The 20,164-nt window shown below is 39.9% G+C and overlaps 1 protein-coding gene across 5 annotated transcripts in view; it reads left to right on the forward strand.

The window, feature by feature from the left end:
- Nucleotides 1-20,164, forward strand: part of RARB (retinoic acid receptor beta) — a 337,838-nt gene that overhangs the window by 54,680 nt on the left and 262,994 nt on the right. The window contains exon 3 of one of the 5 annotated variants that reach the window (XM_075083264.1): nt 8,705-8,796. The exons of the other annotated variants lie outside the window; for them this stretch is intronic. The gene's annotated coding sequence lies outside the window, so the exon portion shown is untranslated. The remainder of the gene's footprint in view (nt 1-8,704; nt 8,797-20,164) is intronic. 5 annotated transcript variants of the gene reach the window in all.

The raw sequence follows: 20,164 nt of genomic DNA on the forward strand, positions 1-20,164 counted from the left end.
ACATTTTGTTGTTTGTTTGTGAACTACTTGCAGCATTGCAGAGCGAAGGCAGCGTGGGGCTGGTCAAAATGGCAGTACTGCCGTGGCAGAAAATGGGAAGGGACGTGGCTGCTTGAGAGCAGCGACTGCTAAATTACACCTTGGAAGTTATACTTGGCACTTGCTATATGAACTAGTATTGACCTGTTTGTCTTAGAAGATAATGAAAGAGCTGTATAAACATCATTAATTCTGCAATAAATTGTTCAGAATGGTATAATAATACAGTACTATCATTTTAAAATCAAACCCTGTTGTGCATGATATGGGGATTCTGGAAGCATGTGGAGCTGTCAACATCAGATCTCCATTTACTTTTGGAGAATTTCTGTATAAACATATGAAAAGCCAGATTAGAAATCTAATTGTTGACACTTGTTAGCTATGGGGCTGCACGGACTGGCAAAAAGCATTATCTTTTATTTTGTGAAGCCCCCAAATTCGTGTTTTAGTTTTGTAATTTAAAAGCAAATACTAAAATAATGACCCAGATCTCAATTCTGCAAGCTCTCAGACAAGTGAGTAGCTATCTGCATGTAACTAGACGTTGTGTTTGTACCTTTGGGAGGACAGGGTTGCCCAGGTAGAAGACCATGGGGTACCTGGAAGGAGGGAGGTGGAAGGCAGGCTGTGGCTCATGCAGGACTTTTCCTCACTGGCACCCACATCCACTTAACCATCATCTCGGGGACAACCTGGCATCAGGGCTCTCCTCTGCCTTCAGAAACCTGGGGGTCAGCGGTTAGGATGTCCGCGCTGTGTCTGGACCATGCTGCCTGCAGCCTGTGGGGTTGGGTAGTTGTCAAGAAAAGGAGCCCTTCACATGCAGAAGTGTTCTCTGCTCATGCTCTGCTCACCTTCTGTTTGGAAATACGTGCATTCAAAGTCACTAAGGATATTAAAGGATTTGGGGTAGTTGGGCATGAAATGTTTCATCTAGACACGTTACATGGATGAACAGAGAGTAGGGTTTTGGTGGATTGGTTTTTTTTTGGCAGAATACTATAAGTCATGAGAGAATTTGGACCCAGAGGCTGAGGGAATAGTACCAATGGTTTTAATTTTGTCAGCTGTGCCTCTTTACAAAGTAACTAGGTTTCAGAAGTACTCAGTAGGATTTGGAGAGTATCTGGCATAACACGGCCGCACTGCCTTAGGTAGTGAGTTTGACAAATCTGTGCCCTAAGCTTACAAGCAAATGCCAGAGCCAGTTAAAATACATGCCCAGAGTAATCTTTGGCAAGTGAGTGGGATACAGCAGTAAAGGGATCTGGATAGGACAACAGACTGACCCACCAGCCTCGGGATGAGCAAGCTAAGTCCCAGGATAACTCTGGTCATCCCCTCACAGCACGTATGAAATGGTTGATGGCAAGGAACTGGTAGCTGAAAGTCATGACTTTTTGGGGTGCTTTTCATACTATATATGATGGGAAGCAGGGGCTGATAAGCATTCTTTTATCAGGCTTTTTAGTGCACTGTATTGTTTTTGTGCAAGGTCACTATATCTATGGTAATTATAATGATAGCTCTTTGCTGACTCACTGTCTTGTTTTCATTTATCTATCACTCCTTTGGTGTGGTACACCTCTAGTGTACCTCCAGTAGCTATAGAAATACACCTCTAGTAGCTATAGAAATACATACGCTCACCTTCATCAGTTTTGAGATGTTGTGTAATCTTGTTGCTGTGTAATCTTTTTGCTGTGAATTTTGCCTTTTACCCAATGTTCTGTTGCCCTGTTTCTTCTTCTTCTTGTTTTTATGTTTTGCCCAGAGTTGTTGTACTTAAAATTAAATTGTGAGCTCTGCAAAGGTGACTGTTTTGCAACGTAACTTTTACAGAATTATTCAAAATTGTTATTAGTAGCTATAAATAACAAGGAGGAGTAAGAACAGCAAACAGAATCATTCCTGCAGAAGGATGAATGTTTGAAGACCACTCTGTGTGTTGTAGGCATATGGGTCTTCTCTTTTCCTACCTATTTCAGATTCAATGAAAAATCATGGTGATCTTAGGAAAAGCTGAGGCAGGTTGTGCCTTCTGTTCTGTGGGAAGAACCAAATCAGGGAAACCAACCCTGAGCTTCCAAGAAGTGGGGAAATCTCAAGACTGCCACTCCTAACTGTTGTAGTAGCTTCTTCTTATGTCTTGTAGACCAAAAAAATTACATGCTTCAATTCATTGTAATGACTTCTTAACATTTACCAATTATGTCTACATTTTCCAAGAAGCTAAGGGGTCTTTGGCTTTCTCCTACCCTTACAACTGTTTTAATGAGACGCCCTTGAACTTCTTTGACATTAACCACAGTTGATTAAATGAACTTAGAAAGGGTGAGGAGAGACACAAAGAGGAGAGACAGGTGTTTTGTATATCTTTGAGCAATTTCTATTTCTGGAGTTGGACAGCATTTTAAATTAAAATATTCTAATGTAGTTTTTACTACTGTTTTAGGTACTGTAGGTTTCACTAGACTTCAAGTTTATCTTTTTTTCCTTACTCTCAGGTCAGATCTGTAGCAAATTTGAATGCACTGTCCTACACGTTATACTGAGTTGTGTCTTCGGACATCTGATACAGCCTGAGATTATTCAGTGTGACAACACTTAACCTAACATAATTCAGTTCAGTGCACTGAGAAGTAGAATGATAGAATATTTTTTTTTCCTAGGATGGGTACCCATCCATTGTCAGTCTTGTTACCACAGATTATCTGATAGGAACACATGAATGTAGGGGTTGCCATGCCAGATGAAACCAGTAGTCCTTCTAAGTCACTGTCCCTTCTTTTGAGGCAGGCTGGAGCTGGGTAGTTCAGACAGAAGTATAGAAAACCCTACAATAAACTTTGTAATATCTTTCACATTATGGTATTTTTGTTTTAATCATGTCAATTAGACTTTGGTCTGTGCTGTGTAGCAAAAGGACTTAAATCCCTTGTGTTTCTTAAATCTCCTCTGATCTAACACTTGATTTTCATGTTATCTACCTAAACCTTATCTGAATCCTGCTGTGCTTTTGATGTCAGTGTGGTGTGGTAGCAGTGCGTTCCGCAAATTAATTATAAATAGGAACGTCTAATATATCTTGTCTTGTTTCTCAAACCTCAAACATGCCTTCTATTAGATATCTCATCTTTAAGCTAAAAGGATTCCCGTCAGTGTTTCTAGTCTCTACCCTGCAGGACTCTTCCAGTGCCTGTAATCATTCTAACAATTCTTCATATCTATTGCACTTGTCACAGGAATAGATCACAATATTTCATCTAAAGAGTATACGGTCATTTTATATAGTAGCCACACTGTTTTTCTATAACGTTTTAATGTTGGTATGAAGAATTAAGGGTAAAAGAGAGATGCTTAGAGCCAGAATTATCTTTTAAATGGTTTATTTCAGATACGTGAAAATCATTACAACAGCGAGAGATTGGTCCTAAAATGTATGTCAAGCACAGGCGGCGATAGTAAGAGGCCCCTTCACTTTAATGGTCTTTTTTTCCTTTTAAGCTAGTATTTCTGTAGTTTAATTTGTGCACTCCTTAAGACTTTTTCTTCTTGTTCTTAAGCCAGTTACGTTCATATGGGATTTAAAATTATACTTAGTGTAGACCTAACTTAGTTCTTCACTTAGCTCGGCAACCATGATTCAAAGGGAGGTTTTTTTTCTAAGAGATAAAAATCCTTACTTTTATCTTTTCAAGTTCCCTCCATCCAAGTGTTTCCAAGGAATAACGCTCCCTTAATTTTTCTTTTATTCCTTTTTCCTTCCTCTTCCCCCTCTTCTCATTTGTGTCATGAGCTTGCACTTTTTAAAAATTAATCAAGAACTGGTAGTCTTGAAAGCAGTCTAACATGGCTGGTATTCATTTGCATGTATGCTGAAATGCATGCATGAGTATCTGGAGATCGCAGCAACGCCCTCTGCTCTGGCTTCAATCTGCAAATTGCTAGTAGTGCTGCTTGAAGGCAGCTGTACCTGTGTGGGAGCCCTTAAGCTTCTTGCACAAGCTCAGGATTGGCTGTAGTGTAAGGACTAAAGTAATTAGATGAGGCATAGTAACAGTCTGCGGACTTTTAATAAAAATGTTTTGCTTATGACGAACCACAGTGATTTTGGCTGTTGGGGGTAAATGGTTTCTTTTGTAATGTAGTGTTTGACCTATAAATCTGACCGCAACTTTGCTAGGTTCTTTTTCTACAAAACTGGCAGCCTCCACTGTCCCCTTTCTTAGGCTCTAAAATAAATAACAAAAACTACCATAAACACAGGATTTGATATTGATTTTCTGGAGTTTAAGATAATCTGAGGTCTTCAGAGATCAGTATCCTTTACTGTGGCATACACATATGTATGCTGCTGCTATAAAAATAAATAACTGAAGCTCTTTAAGGTCTAGTTTGTGAAAAAGATGAAACATTTATTGGCCACTATATTTTGAACATTGTATTTCTGTAGCTGAATTTGATGCTTTGCGTCCCATAAAATAAAAATGATGAGATTGAAGGCAGTAATCAAAAGAAAAGGGCTCAATGTGTCACTCTGTTGCTAGAATACATGTAGCTGGTTGAACCGAGCTTTACTTCTAATATATTTTTATAAATTTTTAAAATGATAGCTAATGAATCAAAAGTTGAGAGGCCTTGGAGACAAGTTATTTATCAGATTTTTTGGGGTTTTTTCCTTTTGGTGATACATGGTGCATCTCCCAGATCCCTCTGGTTGCAGGCTGTTTCTAAGATGTGGCTTGCAGTTCAGTCTGTTCCCCGTCCAGCATTTTGCATCTCTTTAGCAAATACCAGGGCAGGGTTCAGTGATATTAATTTTGAACTTTTCACATCAGCAGATGTGTAAAAGACCTGCAGGAACAAAACAATGCTAATTTTCATTTCGTTATGAATGTCTGGGCGCTGTCTGACGTGCAGACCTGTGCAGCGCAGGGCAGTGGTGGTTTCGAGGCCTGACCAGTCCCACCAGGTGCCGCTGTAATGCAGTGATGCCTGGAGCCGGTGAGGGAACCCGGAGATACGCAGGCCCCAAACTCCTGATTAATACAAATAAAAAGGCAAAGGAAATTGCAGCCTGCGACCTGTGACCTGACCAAGCCATTGTACCTCATCAAGGAAACCTTGATGAATCAGGAGCGGTCTCCTAAATATCAGAGGGCTATATGGCTCTGCAGAATATTGTACCTACCGAGACACAGATTTCTTACAGTGTAACCATATTACAGCATCAATTTGAAAAGAGAGGGAGAGGAAACTTAGGAGTCAAGGCACAGAAATAAAAATGATTCACAGGGAAGTGGTTCAGCAGCGTACCGTCAGCTCTGCCTCTCCAAGTGTGTGATCTATGCCAATAGGCACGTCTGCACGGCACAGAGGAGCATTCAGTTCTCAGCCTGCCCCGAGTGCGGTGGTCTCCGTTACTCAACAGGAGTTGCTGGTGGCACCTCAGAAGTGGCATTTTGGCAAGAAAGAAACTCTGTGAGGCAAAATCGTGATGTAAATTGAAAGTGAGCTCTCTGTCAGCCACCCAAATAGAATTGATTGAGCTATGGATTAGGTAACCCAGATTACTCCTGCCTGTGGATCCTCCAAGTCTCCGTAGGTGCAGCAGGAGATTGTATGTTGCTGCTTAGAACAGTATGCGTGTGGGAGGGAAACCCCCAATGCTGGATTTAAAAGGCCAAATACAGGACAAAAGATGATGGCAGCAGGTGTCTTTTAAAAATTGGCTATTATATTGAGCTGATGAATTGCTGGTTTGTTACATTACCTTTTCAAGGAAATCTTCTCAAATAAAATAGTAACAAATAAGGCAATAGCATTGATGAGCTATCAATGGATCCTAATTCAGTACAAGGTTTGATTCTTCATACTTGCTTACAATTACATGTTTCAGTTTCTTTCTGTTCCTGGAGAATCTAAAAAGTAGCAGATTCCTGCTAGGTGGGACAGCAGGTTTTGGGCAAAACCTCCCAACCTCCCCAACGTTTGGCTCTGCCTTCCACCCAGGCAGGTGTCAAGATACAGTATCCTCCCTTTCTTTCTCTTGCATTAGTCTTATTTCCTGACCTTGTCAAAAATAGTCTGTCCAGTACTTTGCTTTGTCTTTTCATCAAAGTTCGTAATGGCGTGAGGCCTCCCCAGTTTACTATGCACATGGTTAGTAACAGAACCAAAACTTCAGAGATGGTTATGTGAGAATTCGGTGTGATTTGCCAGCTAGACTCAAAGTATGCTAGGCTGTTTTTGGGGCGTGTGTGTATACTCCTTTTCCTATTGTTATCACAGGATTCTGCTGCAATTCTTGGAAGAATAGGAGGTTATGATGTAAGGTGAATTGAATCCAAATTTCTGAAAGATCAATTGGTGATGGGAGGATTGAACTCATTCTTCACTGATAAAGGCAGAAAGCACCTGAAGTGTTGCTTCTGTTGAGATGGAGGAATTTGTAGGAAGAACACTTTCTAACCCCCATTTTTTAAGCTGGCGTTCTCTTCCCCGAACTCTTCAGAAATTGTGGAGCCTCAGTAGGGATCTTGGAAGCCTGTTTCTGGGGATCTGTTAGAGTAAATACTTCTTAGGCATATTTAGAAGGCCTTGCAGGACGTGCTCATTGATGTGACATGAGAAAGAAAGAGAAAGTCGTTGTCATCTTCCAAAATGAATTATACAGACTAGCTAATAGCAGCATCTTCAGATATTACTTACATGCTAAGTGAATTTATTCTGTGTTAATTTATTCTGGATTATTTAAAATTTTAGAGAGCCCTGTGTATGAGGGGATAATACTTGGTCCCAGTATTATTTTCTTGCATCACTTTTAATTGGAATTGCACGTTAATGTGGAGCCTGCACCATCGTATGTGCCGGACAATTGCACTTGAGGCTATAAGCCTACATGTTACATCTCTTCTGGCATTTATATTTGAAACACTGTATTTTGACAAAATTATTCATGATGTACAACCCTATCAAAACAACCCTAGTCGCCTGAGTGTAAGCAATTTACATTGATGGAGCTGCAAGGTCTAACGTAGTACAAGTAATTAGCTTGTTGAATGGTTGAAATAGCTCTGATTGGGATATTTGGGACAGACCTGCTTTTGACTGACATAATACAATATTCAGATCATTGCTTTTGAAGACTTGCATTTCAGCATGCACACTATACATGAAAAAGTGTGCAGTGCACATTAATGGCTTAACTCTTAATAGTAAACCTTATTAAACTTTATCCTGGAAACTTGACAGTGGAAGCTGGCTGAAGTTAAAAGTGAGCTTTGAAGCCCAAAGGAAAATTACTTTGAACCTGAATGTATGGGATAAATCTCAACTGCTAATCAAAATATATAGAATATTTTCAGCTATTAATTTTAATTAATTTTTAACCTAACAACAACTGCAACAACTTCTTTAGCCCCTACTGCTCTTCTAGCTGTGTTAAAGTGGAAATCAGGTATTCATGTCTGCACACAGACATCTGGAGCCAGAGACTCCGCAGACTTTTGAAGTCAGTGGAGTTGCTCTGATTTACACCTTCTGAGGATCTGCCCTATGAGATCAGTGCCTGTCCAGACTTACGTATTCTGGGTCAAATTTAGTGAACCTGGAAGAGTCAAAGGACTTCAGAGTGGATGTTGTTTCTTTTGAAGGTTGATTGGACCTTCCTCTATCTATGTTGAGTGCTCCCCATAGTCTGATTAGTGGGGGGCATGCATTACATATTTCTGGGATTAATTCAATTTCACTTTCAACTTTGATTTTTTTCCTTCTGAGAAATCAGATGGCTTTATGGTAAATCCCTGCTGCTCTCTAAATCCCTAAATCTCTTTCCTGTTTCTCACTTCTTTAAGGTATTAAGTGTTAAGAACATAGAAGTTAGTGTGTCTGACTCTGTGTGTTTAATTTCACCGTATTAAATATAAACAATTTTTAAAAGTCCTCTTATTTCAAAGTGGATATATTTTGCACAACAACACTCTGTCAGGCTCAGTGGTAAGGTTAGCCGGTATTTGTTGGCTTCCAGCTACATTAAGTACTTCAAAATATCATAACCCAAATGTAAAATTGCATCTTACTGCAATACAGAAGAAGCCTGGCCATGGAAAATCTCCAGGTTAATGAACTTTCTGGCTGAGAATATTTTCTTTCCAGCTGCCGAACATGAAAATTGGAAGTGTGAGCTCCTAGTATATTGGTCCCTAACTCATAGTAAACCACCCTATAACCCAGGCTGACAGGGGAGACCACAGAAATGTTGTCTGTAGTGCACTGCTTGTACAGTATGTGCACTGTGCTTTGTGGGACCATAGGCTTGTTAAGGAGGCTCGTGTGAGGTTACCTTGCAGTGTGGGGGCTTTGCACATCCATTCACCCTAGGACTGATCCTACTGCGCTTTTACCAAGTACCAGGCAAAAGGTAAAGTTCATGTGGCTGGATTAGGGTCTTGCTTTATAACAGAGAGTCTGTAGAGGATGAAGTCAGGGAATTTCTACATCATGTACACTAAACTTTGTAGCCACTCACTGGCATGCTTTTGGGAGAAGTTAACTAGGTCATCACTGGATCCACTGGTCTCAGATGCACTGTCTGAGGTTATGGAAAGGCTTATCTGCTCTGAACAGCATCTCTTTATTTTTCTACCCATTTACTTAGGCCATGTGAAGAAGTTAGTGAAAGACCATCACCTAAAAGAAAAAAAAATCCAAACAGAGAAAATCCAAACAGAGAAAGGCTCTTTCACACAGGTATGTTTTCTTGAGAGCTTCCTGTGAGTTTTTGTACTAGCCAGGCTGTTGAGTACGCACACAAGAAAGTTGTGGTTTTTTTAATGCTTACAACATTTGTATCTTCTGAGCTTGTGAATCTGAACTGTCTGATATGTTATGGGATATGTCATGGAGTTTGAACTAAGCAATCTAATAGGGTGGTTACTGGGAAATGCATATTAGTGGGAGCATTAATGTGTTCTCTTTATATTGAAACCAGGTTTGACAATGTTTATATAGCCCATGGGCTGAGCGGTGACGTTAGTATGAAAGAGGCAGATTGTTTAGCTGAAAGGAGAGTTGAAACTTGTCATGTCTGCATTACTGACATTAATGTTTTATGCACTCCGTGCTTCTAGGACTGCTTCTCTGTGTGGGATTATGGTAATTCCTGATCAATTGTGTCTTTGTAAGAAAATATAACCACGCATAAAATAGCCAAAATGCAAGTTAGCTCTTCATTGCATAAAGACCAATTAGAGGATAGTTTATTACCCAACTGAGGTTTGAAAAGAAAAATGTTCCAATAAAAAGGTTCTTGATCAACAAAATGTGAAAGGACTTAGCAATTTTAGTTCACTAGGATTTGGTTAATGTGATTGTCCTCATTTCAGAGCAAGGCGTAAATCCTTTGCATCAAGGTACAGACTTCAGCTTCTGTTGCATGAAGACATATCTCTTGGAAACACAATTACGTAGTTGTCTGTGAGGGGCAGAGGAGTGCACGTCTTGGTGGGCTTGGTCAAGGGAGGAAGAGCACCTAAGAAGCCTGGAAGAAGGGCAGCAGAGTGGCTGCTTTGCAGTTGTCTCACCCCTTGATCATAAACCCTTACCCCCTTGATTGTAAAACCTCCGAAATAGAGTGAAAAATAGAAGTAAGTGAAGGTTTGGCCGCCATAGTTAGTGCTGATTTGACTAACTGCCATGAAATTATTCCATTATCAGAATTTTGCAGTGCATTGTTTGTTTCTTTCTTTACCCCCAAGGCAGAAATACATTTTCTACTGAATTTATTTGCAATGTTTTGTTCTGAAACAGCAAAACTGATCTCAATTATGATTTTTATCTTGGCCACCAGTCATGTCGGAGCCAAGCCCAGCCCAGCTCTTTAAAAAAAATTCAGCATTGCTTGTTATATTGATTGCTATAAGAGTTCCATCCTGCTGTAGTTCAAGCATGTTTATTTTGCAGTATAATGGTAATACTTTGGAAAAGTAGATTTAGTTACTGTAAAAAATAATTTTCCTAACCTTTTTTTTATGCTAAAAAGGTTCTGACTGATTCTTCCAAAATTAATTGTGTGCATAGGAGCAGTAAGGAATAGGAATAAAAAAATCTGGGATCTCCTTTTGTTCCCTGCCCACTCCCCCAGTGCCAGAACACAAATTCATTTATGCACACACACATTTACAGGCAAATAAATGGATGAATAGATAGTATAGATAGAACGAAAGAACCCTGCTATTTCAGATTGAAGTGCCTGTCACTGACATTAATTTAGATGTAGTATTAGGGAGCCTCTTAGAGGTCAGGTTTCCCCTGGAGCGTTAGTTTACCCTGGACATTTTTACACATGATGTGCTAAAGATGTAATGCATCTAATAACTACATCTTGGCTTCATCTACTTGATTCATCAAATACCGTCCTGCTCAATACTGAGTTTTCAGTGACGTGTTATATGTGAAATATTAGAAGACAGCATATTAATACGGTGTTGATTGCAGCTGAATTTTTTTTTTTAATCTGGAGGTATCTAAAAAGGTGGGGGGCGGAAATAAAGTTCATTTATTGCCTAATGTTAGTGGCCTATGCCTTCCTGAAGATAGGGACCCGTCATAGTTTGATTAAGGGAAGATTGTTAGGAATGACAGCTGCCCTTTCTTGGGAAGGTGGCAGTCAGACGCTCAGTGCTTTTACTAGAACAGCATCATGACTACCCATGTAGATGGGCTTATCATACTGCCCGTATCATATAAAACATTATATATATTAGCCAAATAATATTTCCTGTGTTCATGCAAAGCTGTAGGTAGTTAAGTGCATTGTTACCACAAAGACAGAGCCTAATGCTTGCTGTTATTCTGTGACCTCTTGATAATACCAATGCTTAATCCATTTTAAGGGGTCGTTTAACTTGATCGTGAAGACTGTAGTTGACCAGAAACCAGAATAGAGCAGCCCTGAGGTTAATAAGATTGTTTGCTTTAGAACAGTCAGTTTGTCTTTCCTACCTGATATGAATATTTTTGTAGTGTAACACTTGCATTGGGCTGTATGCTCTGCCCTTGTCAATAAGAACTTTATACAAAGATCAAAAGCACAGAAGATAATTTTTAGAGACAAATTGACTTTGAAATTATTCAGATTAGACTGGCATGTGCCAAAGAGCTGGCAGTAGTGCAGTTTAGGAGTTCACCTGGGTTCACCTCTCCATCACTGACTCGCTGTGGTAAGTTGCCCATCAATAAAATGGGTTTTAAAGTTTAAAACTAAACAAATGTAAAAACCACCACCAACTTTGAGATCATCATCTGAAGATGAAATACAGGTGTGTAATGTTGCTACTTCACCAAGAGAAATCATTTTTTTCTCCATCACAGAGCTAGAGCTGTATGTTTCTGCAATGCCAGCCGGGGCATGAGGCTCCTGAGGCACCAGGGCAAGCACTGTTTCATGGGTGGGGGAAGGGAACCGAAGTACGGGTGGTCGGTGGGTGGGGTCTACGTTTTTCTTCTCAATTGCAGACTTCTCACTGTTTGTAATCATATCCCTAAAGGAGGGTTATTTTTTGTCCACAGAGATCCCTCCAGTCATCTGGTTTTCCCTTGCACCCAGGTGAGGACAAAAGCAGTGGAATAGTGTGGAGTTATGGTCTTGTGCCCTGAAAAGCACCCACACCAAATTCATTTACTTTAGCTTGGTCTTAAGACTAGGCTGTGTGTTCTTTGTCCAGACTTTGTTCTTAAACTCTGAAGCAATGCACAGCCTCGCCTTTGTGGGTTTTTTCTTTTTCCTAGAACTGCCTTTTGTATGTATTGGCAGGAAAACAGCATTGCTCTTAAGGATCTCAAAGTCAGTTCTGCTTCTGCAGTCTTAGAGCTGCTGTTACATTAAAGAGGAAGAAAAAAAAAGTCTTTAAATATTGAAACAGTTTCTAAAGTAGAGAGGTTTGAATTTATGATTGATTTCGAAGTGATCTGTGTTTAAACTTTGAATGGGAATAAAATAGTGTCTTGTTCAAATATTGAACTAGTTTTAAAGTTAAATGACTTGAACATAGAACTCTCTCATGGGAAATTGTATTCTCATTTCAGCCTCTGACTTCTCTTGCGTATTGTACTATAAACTCATTGTACTCACACTCCAGTGTTTGCTTAGGCTGTGCTAAGCAGCTTTCTGATACGATTTTATTAGTTGATTAAAAAAAACCCAACAACAGCAAACCACAAAATATACTGAAAAAATGAATAGTAGCGGATATTTTTCCAAGGTAATGGAAATTCAGCAGAACGATGTAACCAAATACTTGGGATAGCTTTTTAAAGCAGAAGATATGGGGAGATAAAAGAATTAAAAAATATTGACACAGAGATGTGGTCACTGAAGTATGGCACGATGAGCAAGAACTGTGTAATTTGAGGAGATTAGTCTCTGGAGCTTGGCCAATAAGCAGATGAACAAACCGTTACCTGTTATTGCTCACCAAGCCCCTCTTAATTTTGGGGGGAGATGGTTATTCTTTATTGACTAGCATGCTGCAAAAGATATTATTTTGTGACATGTGTAAGAGGCCCACAGTTGTATTTTACAGCATGTGCCCTCGGCTTCTTAATGTGGCTGTGTGTTTGAATGGGTTTGGTTCTCTGGCTTGGCTTTCACATTTGGCTGTATAATGCCTAATGAAAATCTTACATCAGGAGCGGTGAGAGCTGCGTTCAAGGACTAGATAAAATGCAGCATGAGCAATGTGTGTGCTGTTGTCTTACTGACCATAACATTAAGATTTGCTGTGTATTTTATAGCCAAAATGGCTTTTCAGTTTCCTAACACTTCAGGGCATAACTACTTCAACTGACTAATTGAGTTGATAGCCACTTTTGCATATTCTCAGTACACTTTTTTCCTTAGCATGGGGTCATGCAGTGGATCAATGTGACATTGATAGTACTGTTACCCTGACCGACTCCACTTGGAGTTTGCCGTAGTTGGAGGAGAAGGCAGATAAGCTGCCCTTGCTGTTGTTCCCATCACTGGAGCAGCAAAAAATTGATTTGTGGTAGCTGGGGGTTTCCTGCAGCTAGAAATTTTCAATGGCAAATCCATTGTATTTTAAGTATGTACCTTTATGGCTGCAAGCAAGGGTGCTGAAGGTAAACTGTGTGTGCAGAGTTAGGTAACAGTGTGAAAAATGATCCCTGTGTTGATCAAAGTTTCATGAACCCATAGTGGAATGTGAATTTTCTGTTTATTTAAATTTTTTATGTTGCCACAAGTGTAAGCCACTGGAAGGGGACCTCAATGTAAAAATGAGTAAGACTTTGGTTTTATGGATTGGGTTGGGTGGGGCATTATGGCAAGTGTTCAAAATTAGCTTGAAACATTTCTTTCAATAATGTCACTTTATAAGTCAACTAAAAAAAGTTCTCAGAAACTTAATGCACATTTTAAGAAGAGTGGGTTTCCAAATATTCCTGTGGTACAAAATCAGTAAATAATTGGTAGACATTTTTCTGGAACTTAATAAATCAGTGCGGCATAATTTAGAAATTATGGTAATTGTAAAAATTTGGATCCTACTCTACAAGGTAAATAAATTACTGTCAGTGGAGGCTGCCTAATCAAACACTACTCTTAGGCCTTGGGAGCCACCTGTTCCACAATTTTAATTAAACAAGAGACATGGAAGGAAGCTCATAGTGGGAGCCATGTGCTGGCTGGTCAGTGCAGTTTTCAATTGCAGGAAACATCATCATCCTCCTCTCCATTGCTAAACAGCCTGAGCTGGCTGGTTTTTTGGGGGCTTGGTGGGAAGGAAAAGTGTTTTGCCCCATGGGAAGGCTGGTAATTATTGCTATATGGTAAGTAGAAATGTTATTCAGACTCCACTTTCCACAGCAGAGCTACATTTTCTCATGCTGTTGGCATTTAATACCATGTATTGTTCTTAAGACAAAGCTTTTTATACAATCATTAAAAGAAAAGAAAACCCAAAGAACAACAAAGGCTAGGATGGTTAGCTACACTTCTTCAATGGTTGAAAACACACTACTATGAAGCGTTGATCAATTGTGAATTTTTATGTATTTTCCCCTCTATCCAATAAGGCTTTTCCTTTAGAATAAATAGCCTTTTTAAAAGGGAGTTTGGTAGAAGCCATGGGAACAGGGAGATTAAACCCTGTCTTTTTGCTCAGGGCCTGATATAGTCGTGTAGCAAAAGAGAGGGATATGATGACTGATGGACAATGTCAGGTGCAGAAATTTTGCATCTCTTGTTTAGTTTGAGATCTGCCTTTCCTACCACTGAGTATCTCTGCTAGCTCTTTGGTGTTCAGGAGGTTGCCCAGCCCTCATCTTTGATGTGACTCTTAACCTTTTATCTGACTTGTAGTAGCACAGATCATGGTGCACTCTAGGTAGGGCAGCCAGTTTCTGGTTCCTGAGCTTCACGCAGCTCAGAAATGAGGTTTATAGCTTCTCATTGTGGGGCTATGTGTTATGAGTAGCAGGGAGGCTTTCCTGATACGTGTTCTCTTGGGCAAGTTTCTCCACCTAGCTGTGAGTTATGTGGGATGCCCTTGGTTGTAGGAAAATGTTGGTGTTTTGCTTCTAAACTTGGGAGGACTGACCACATTGAGACAAAGTAGGACACCAGCTGGCCTACAAGAAGCTTGGCATTGATGCTATAGTGTCATGGTTTTTCCAGCGGGTTTGCATGACAAGTACTTTTTCACTGGGTTGGAGAATGGTATTCACTGGAATAAGAAAACCACTCTTCCTGTTACTAGTTATGTGCTTTCTATTTTTCAGTTGTAAAGGATCTTGGAGATATTCACATTTATTATGTTCTGGGAACTTTGAAAGAGTCAGTAGGCCATGCAGGCAGGTTCACTGTCCTTGGGTTTTCTCATCTGACGTCACTTCCATTGAATTCAGTGAAGTTACACTGATCTTTATCCATTCTAGTTTTAGCCCCAAACTCTGTGTATATTTGTGCACGTATATGTGTATGCATGTGTACACACATGAGCACACACACACAATGTGCACACGTTTCTATATGTAAATAGAAATATATGGTGAAGGTCTTCATGTCCAGAAGACTTGTAAGTATACGAGGCATAATGTGAAACTCCCAAAATACTGTCATTAAGGGCATTCTACAGAAAAGTCAGTGCAGCAGTTTTTGAAAGCTTATTAGCTATGCTGAGTATGCTCCAAAGGCCTGAGAGTGCTCCTGAGCCACACGTGGATATGCCACAGATGTCATTGGGTGTTTTTTGGATCCCTTTCCTGGCCAAGACACGAATTTGGAGAAACAAATCCATTTGAGATAAAGACAGCGGAAAATTGTTCTAATGAAGTCTCAAAAAGGAAAGCAGAGACTTAGAAATATGATGACAAAAACGATTTATAGTTTATGCAACCTTAATTTCACCTTAGTTAAGCTTTTCTTTTTTTTTTTGTGGGGACGGGATGTATAAAATAAAGTATTGTATGGATGAGTGTAATCCAGTGAATGGTTTACGGACACACTCCTCCAGGGAGTGTTATAAGTTCACCGCTGAGTGCTAGATTTTGCATTTGGATCTCTGATTTAACTGCAAGAGGTGTAAAAACTGATGCATCGAGCCAACTCCCTACTGGTTACACATCTGAGACTCAAGTGCTTAATTTGTTACTTTTAAAGCTATAGTAAATAATTTTAAACATGAAGTGAAGGGTTTTTAGTTGTTTTTTTGGAAGGCCTATTGTTTCCAATAAATGATGACAAATCTAAAGCAAATAAAATATTGCATGATATTGGTAGAAATTATTATATTGGCTCCAAACTTGTTTGTTTGAAACAGTAGCTGTGAGAGACTTGTATATTTTTGTAACTTTCCTGACTTTTGTTCTTATTCTATCTCTTTCTGGGGGTCAGCCATCACAAATGCAGAAGCTATGCAGATCTGGAGATACAGTTCCTTTTTTTTGGATGGGGAGGATGGGTTGAATTAATAATCTAATATGTAGGCTGCTGGCAGCACCCTTGGTGCTTCAGAAGAATCACAGCACAGCTGCAAAAGCAGAACAGATTCGTAGAATTTAAGGCCAGTGATAGTGATTAGTGTTAGTTGTTATTATTGTCACAATCATTTTACTTTTACTGTGTCCCAGAGTGGGGCTGGTGCCTCATTAGAAGACTCTTAAGTCCTAGATTCAGAAAGTTTGGGATCTAAGTGAAAAGCTTGATGCACAGGTGAGGGGAGAACATTGTGCCAGAGAAAGAGCTTAGGTGGAGAGAAGACAGTAAAGATTATGGACAGAGAGTAGATTAGTCACTTCCTTTGGGTGTACATTTGTCTTAAAATGTTAAAAATCTGTGGGCAGGCTTGTGAGAGTGTGTGTGTATTTGGAGGCAGTGTGGTAGGTCCTTATAGTGAGGTAGACTTTTCGTATAAATTTGGGTAGTCTGAGGATGTAAAATAACATGATTAAGGCGTTGTCAAATTCATGGAGGAAGAAGTTTTCTGCAGGTTAGTGTCACCACTTGGTGGAAGAAAAGGAAGAAATACACTAATAGAGATCACTGAACAACGGTTTGTTGCCCTCTATTTATGGCTATAGCAGCCCCCATAGCTTTTCCTGCAAGAGTTAGATGCTGTTATCTGGTGAACCAATGCAATGAAGAAATCTCACTGTCTGATAGAAGCTAGAAATAAAGACACATGAACGTAGCTTGATACAGGAGTGGAAGGCAGCTTGTGCATCACCAAATTTTATCCCCTGCTGTTGCAGGATACTGAAGTTGTATAAATTTCTCGGCCTCCCCTGTGGAAGGATTTTCCTCCATCGCGTTCCCGTGGGACGGTGGTTGGAGCACCTCGCCCCCCCGATGGTAGACATGTGCTTGTGAATTCCAGTCTCAGTGTATTCGCAGCCAAGTTTTAATCATTTGTTCTTACGCCAAAATTGTCTTTTAACTTTAATAGCTTCTCTGCCTCTGTTGCTTATCTCTTCTCCAACCCCCTGCAATTACACAGAAATTACATTCCTTCAAAATAAGTTATAAAACCTTGCATAACGTTTGGGCCAGACTGATGGCTCAGTAGTTCACTAGATAGGATCCTCCCCCATTCTTAAATACAAGTATTATGTTTGCTGCTTCTGTAGTCATTTGTATAACCTCTTGACTGAAGAGATTTATTAAAAACTAAGTTTTCCAGTAAGTTGAACTGAGAGTACAAATCTTGTTTGTAAAGTCTCTGATTTTTTCTGCATGCATGTACAATTTGAACCCTAAAATACCACGTCTAAAGTACAGTTTGCTTCCCTTCTCTGAATGTACAGAAAAGATTTTAGATCAAGACTTAATCACTTCAGTGTCCATTTTCTGCCATTTTTTTCTCAACCTGTGTGGTGACAAATGACAGTCAGTGCTACAGCTTAGCGTGAGTGGGAGGAATGCTCTTCAGCTCCATCATAGGGTTGGTCTTCTGGACTTGGGAGAAGGTAAGGAACTGGAGGGAAGGCAAAGGAAACCTTTGAAGTAGAAGGCAAACATGAAGGGAAATAAAAAAGGCAGGAAAGTTGAGAGTAATGTCATTACATGTTATGATTTTCTGAAACATTTTTAATTCCCCAAACTGCAAGCAATGACAAGAAAATTCCCTGTTGTCTTTCACTGACAAAAAGCCAGAATTAAAACTCTGAACATTTACACATAAATTGAGCTGCAGGTGCACTTTTGTGGGGAAGGGGGAAGATCTTAATGAAGTCTATAAAAATCAACCAGAAAATTCTGTGGAGACTACACAACAATAATATATTTTCCTGACACAGTGTGGGATAACTCCATAGGTCATCTTTTCATCTAAATGCTGGTTATTCAGTTTTCCCAACTGAGGAACACTTTGATTCTGATGGCCATGTGTCGCATGCAAAACAACTGATTAGGGTATGTTTTCCAAACTTTTTTTTCCTACAGTGAGACTTCCCTCCCCCCGAGTACCCTGGAAGATTATTGAATAGAGGTATTATTGCAGTCAGTGTGTCATTTTACTGTACTTCAGTTCATTTAGTCCCAGGTGTACTACGTGTGTGTTCAGTCTAGGGGAGGGCATGGGAGCCTTGCCAAGCCCTTCAGTTATTCTTGGCTCAGAGCCTAAGCACTACATTTTTCTAACTTATGAAATGAATTTCAACTTGTAACCTGTGGCACTTTCAAGGTCATGATTGGAAGGTGTCAGGTGTGCTTTAAGAATAGCTCAGCAAGGAAAGAACCTATCTTAAAAGTTGCTTTTTTTTTCCCTTTTTTTTTTTTAAATAATTGCTGGCTAACAAATAGCCCAGAAAGCAAACTAGCATGAACTCTTCAACACCTCTCCAAATTCAACAAAACTGACATTTATAGCTTTATTGTAGCAGAGACATGGCATTTGGATTCTGATTGTTTGGACTGCAGAGTGTCAGTATAAATAGCTATGATTGACTTTTGTATGGAGCACATCTGGAAGCAATTTATGGCATTCCAGCTAGATTAAAGCATGTTTTAAAGGCATTTCACCAGTCTTTTTTTCTTCTTTTTTTTCTGGCTATGGTGAATAAAGTTTCAAAGATGGTTTAGCTGCTGTTTCTGTTGATGTGGTCCATAGTGAAGTCAAATTAAGGGCAATCGGGGAAAATGGTGCATTTGTTTGTTTTTGTTTGTTTTGCTTTGTTTCCCAGAATAGAAAAACCCTGAAGTGAGTGTAGCTGGAGCTATATTCTCCTTTGGAAGGTAAGATACAGCTTTTGACACCAGGACACTCACACACTGAAAGCCAGTGAACTAAACAATCTTGAAGTGCTGGAAGTACTGACTCATGAGAACACATCTGAATGACTTAAATGTTTGCCAGTGGTAACTGAAATGGGGGGCACAAGAACCACCTCGCTGGTTTTGAAGTATATAAAAATGTATAGAACCGAAATAAAAAAGGAAGAGAAATCATTTAGCATGACCCATCATGAAGTAATTGGGATAATACGAGGCAATTACATGCATGAAATTTGAAGCTGGATGGAAAACAGGTTTACCTGAAAGGGCTGTAGCACTATGGCACAGAGATGAACCTGGGGTAGTAAATGAACTTGTGCTGCAGAGTGTACCAGTTGGTTAGCAAATTTCCAACTCTGGCTCTGGACTAGACCTGCTGTCTCGCTAAAGCATTCCTGCGTGTGGTTATGGTGAACTGGGTGAAAGGTTTGAGTTGCACAGTTTCTCAAAATGCTCCTGCTATGGAGCTGTCTGCTGTTAAGACGTGTTGTTGGGAAAAACATACTGAGAAGTAGTGAAAAGCTGAAAACTGTGCTACTGGTTACTGTCACCATGGTATATTGGGTTCAGCCAGTGACATTGGTTCCTTGGGTCTTTGTGCTTCAGAGGAATTTTCCCCAGTGCTACAGGGATGTGTGGGTGCTGCAGGGGTGTGTGGGTGCTGCAGGTCCATCTTCATTTTTATTTATAAGATGGGACTAATTCTTTCAGTGTTTTCATGGTATTTTTTTGACAGTGCAATGCCCCTGTTAAATGTTCTGTCTAAAGATATACCTGTACTGCAGAGATGTGGCTTCAATACAAGTGCATGAGGAATGAACTTTACCCTGTCTGGTTTGGCCTGAGCTATGAAGAAAGAGCAGCGGCATAGACTTGAGCACAGAATAACCTATGTCCAGGCAAGCTGGTGCCTGTATTGCTCCGTTTTCATTGCTATCAGTACCTGAACTAGCTCAACTAAACCTGTTTTGGAAGCATGTCTTGGCTCCGGTTGCTTTATAGATACTCCATGGGCAGTAGCTGTTCAGACCTTATTTCCGTGCTCTTGGAGGTGGAGGAGGAAAGTAGACTGTCTGGTTAAGTCCCTCACGTCCTTGACTGGTGGTATGAAAGTATGAGCTGCTTTGGTTCTACCTTTCAAGAAGTATTTAGGGTGATAACATAAAATGGGGAAGCAAGAAAATAGGGTCTGAAACCATTAAGTAGATTAAGTGCAGGTTTAAATGAATATAGGGAAGAGTACAGGAGCACATGACTTCTTGGTAGGAGCTGTCTGGTTAAGGATAAATGAAGAAAAGAATTGTATAAGTCATGAAGGTGGGATAT

The sequence above is a fragment of the Phalacrocorax aristotelis genome, chromosome 2 (assembly GCF_949628215.1).
Source record: "Phalacrocorax aristotelis chromosome 2, bGulAri2.1, whole genome shotgun sequence".
NCBI lineage: Eukaryota > Metazoa > Chordata > Aves > Suliformes > Phalacrocoracidae > Phalacrocorax > Phalacrocorax aristotelis.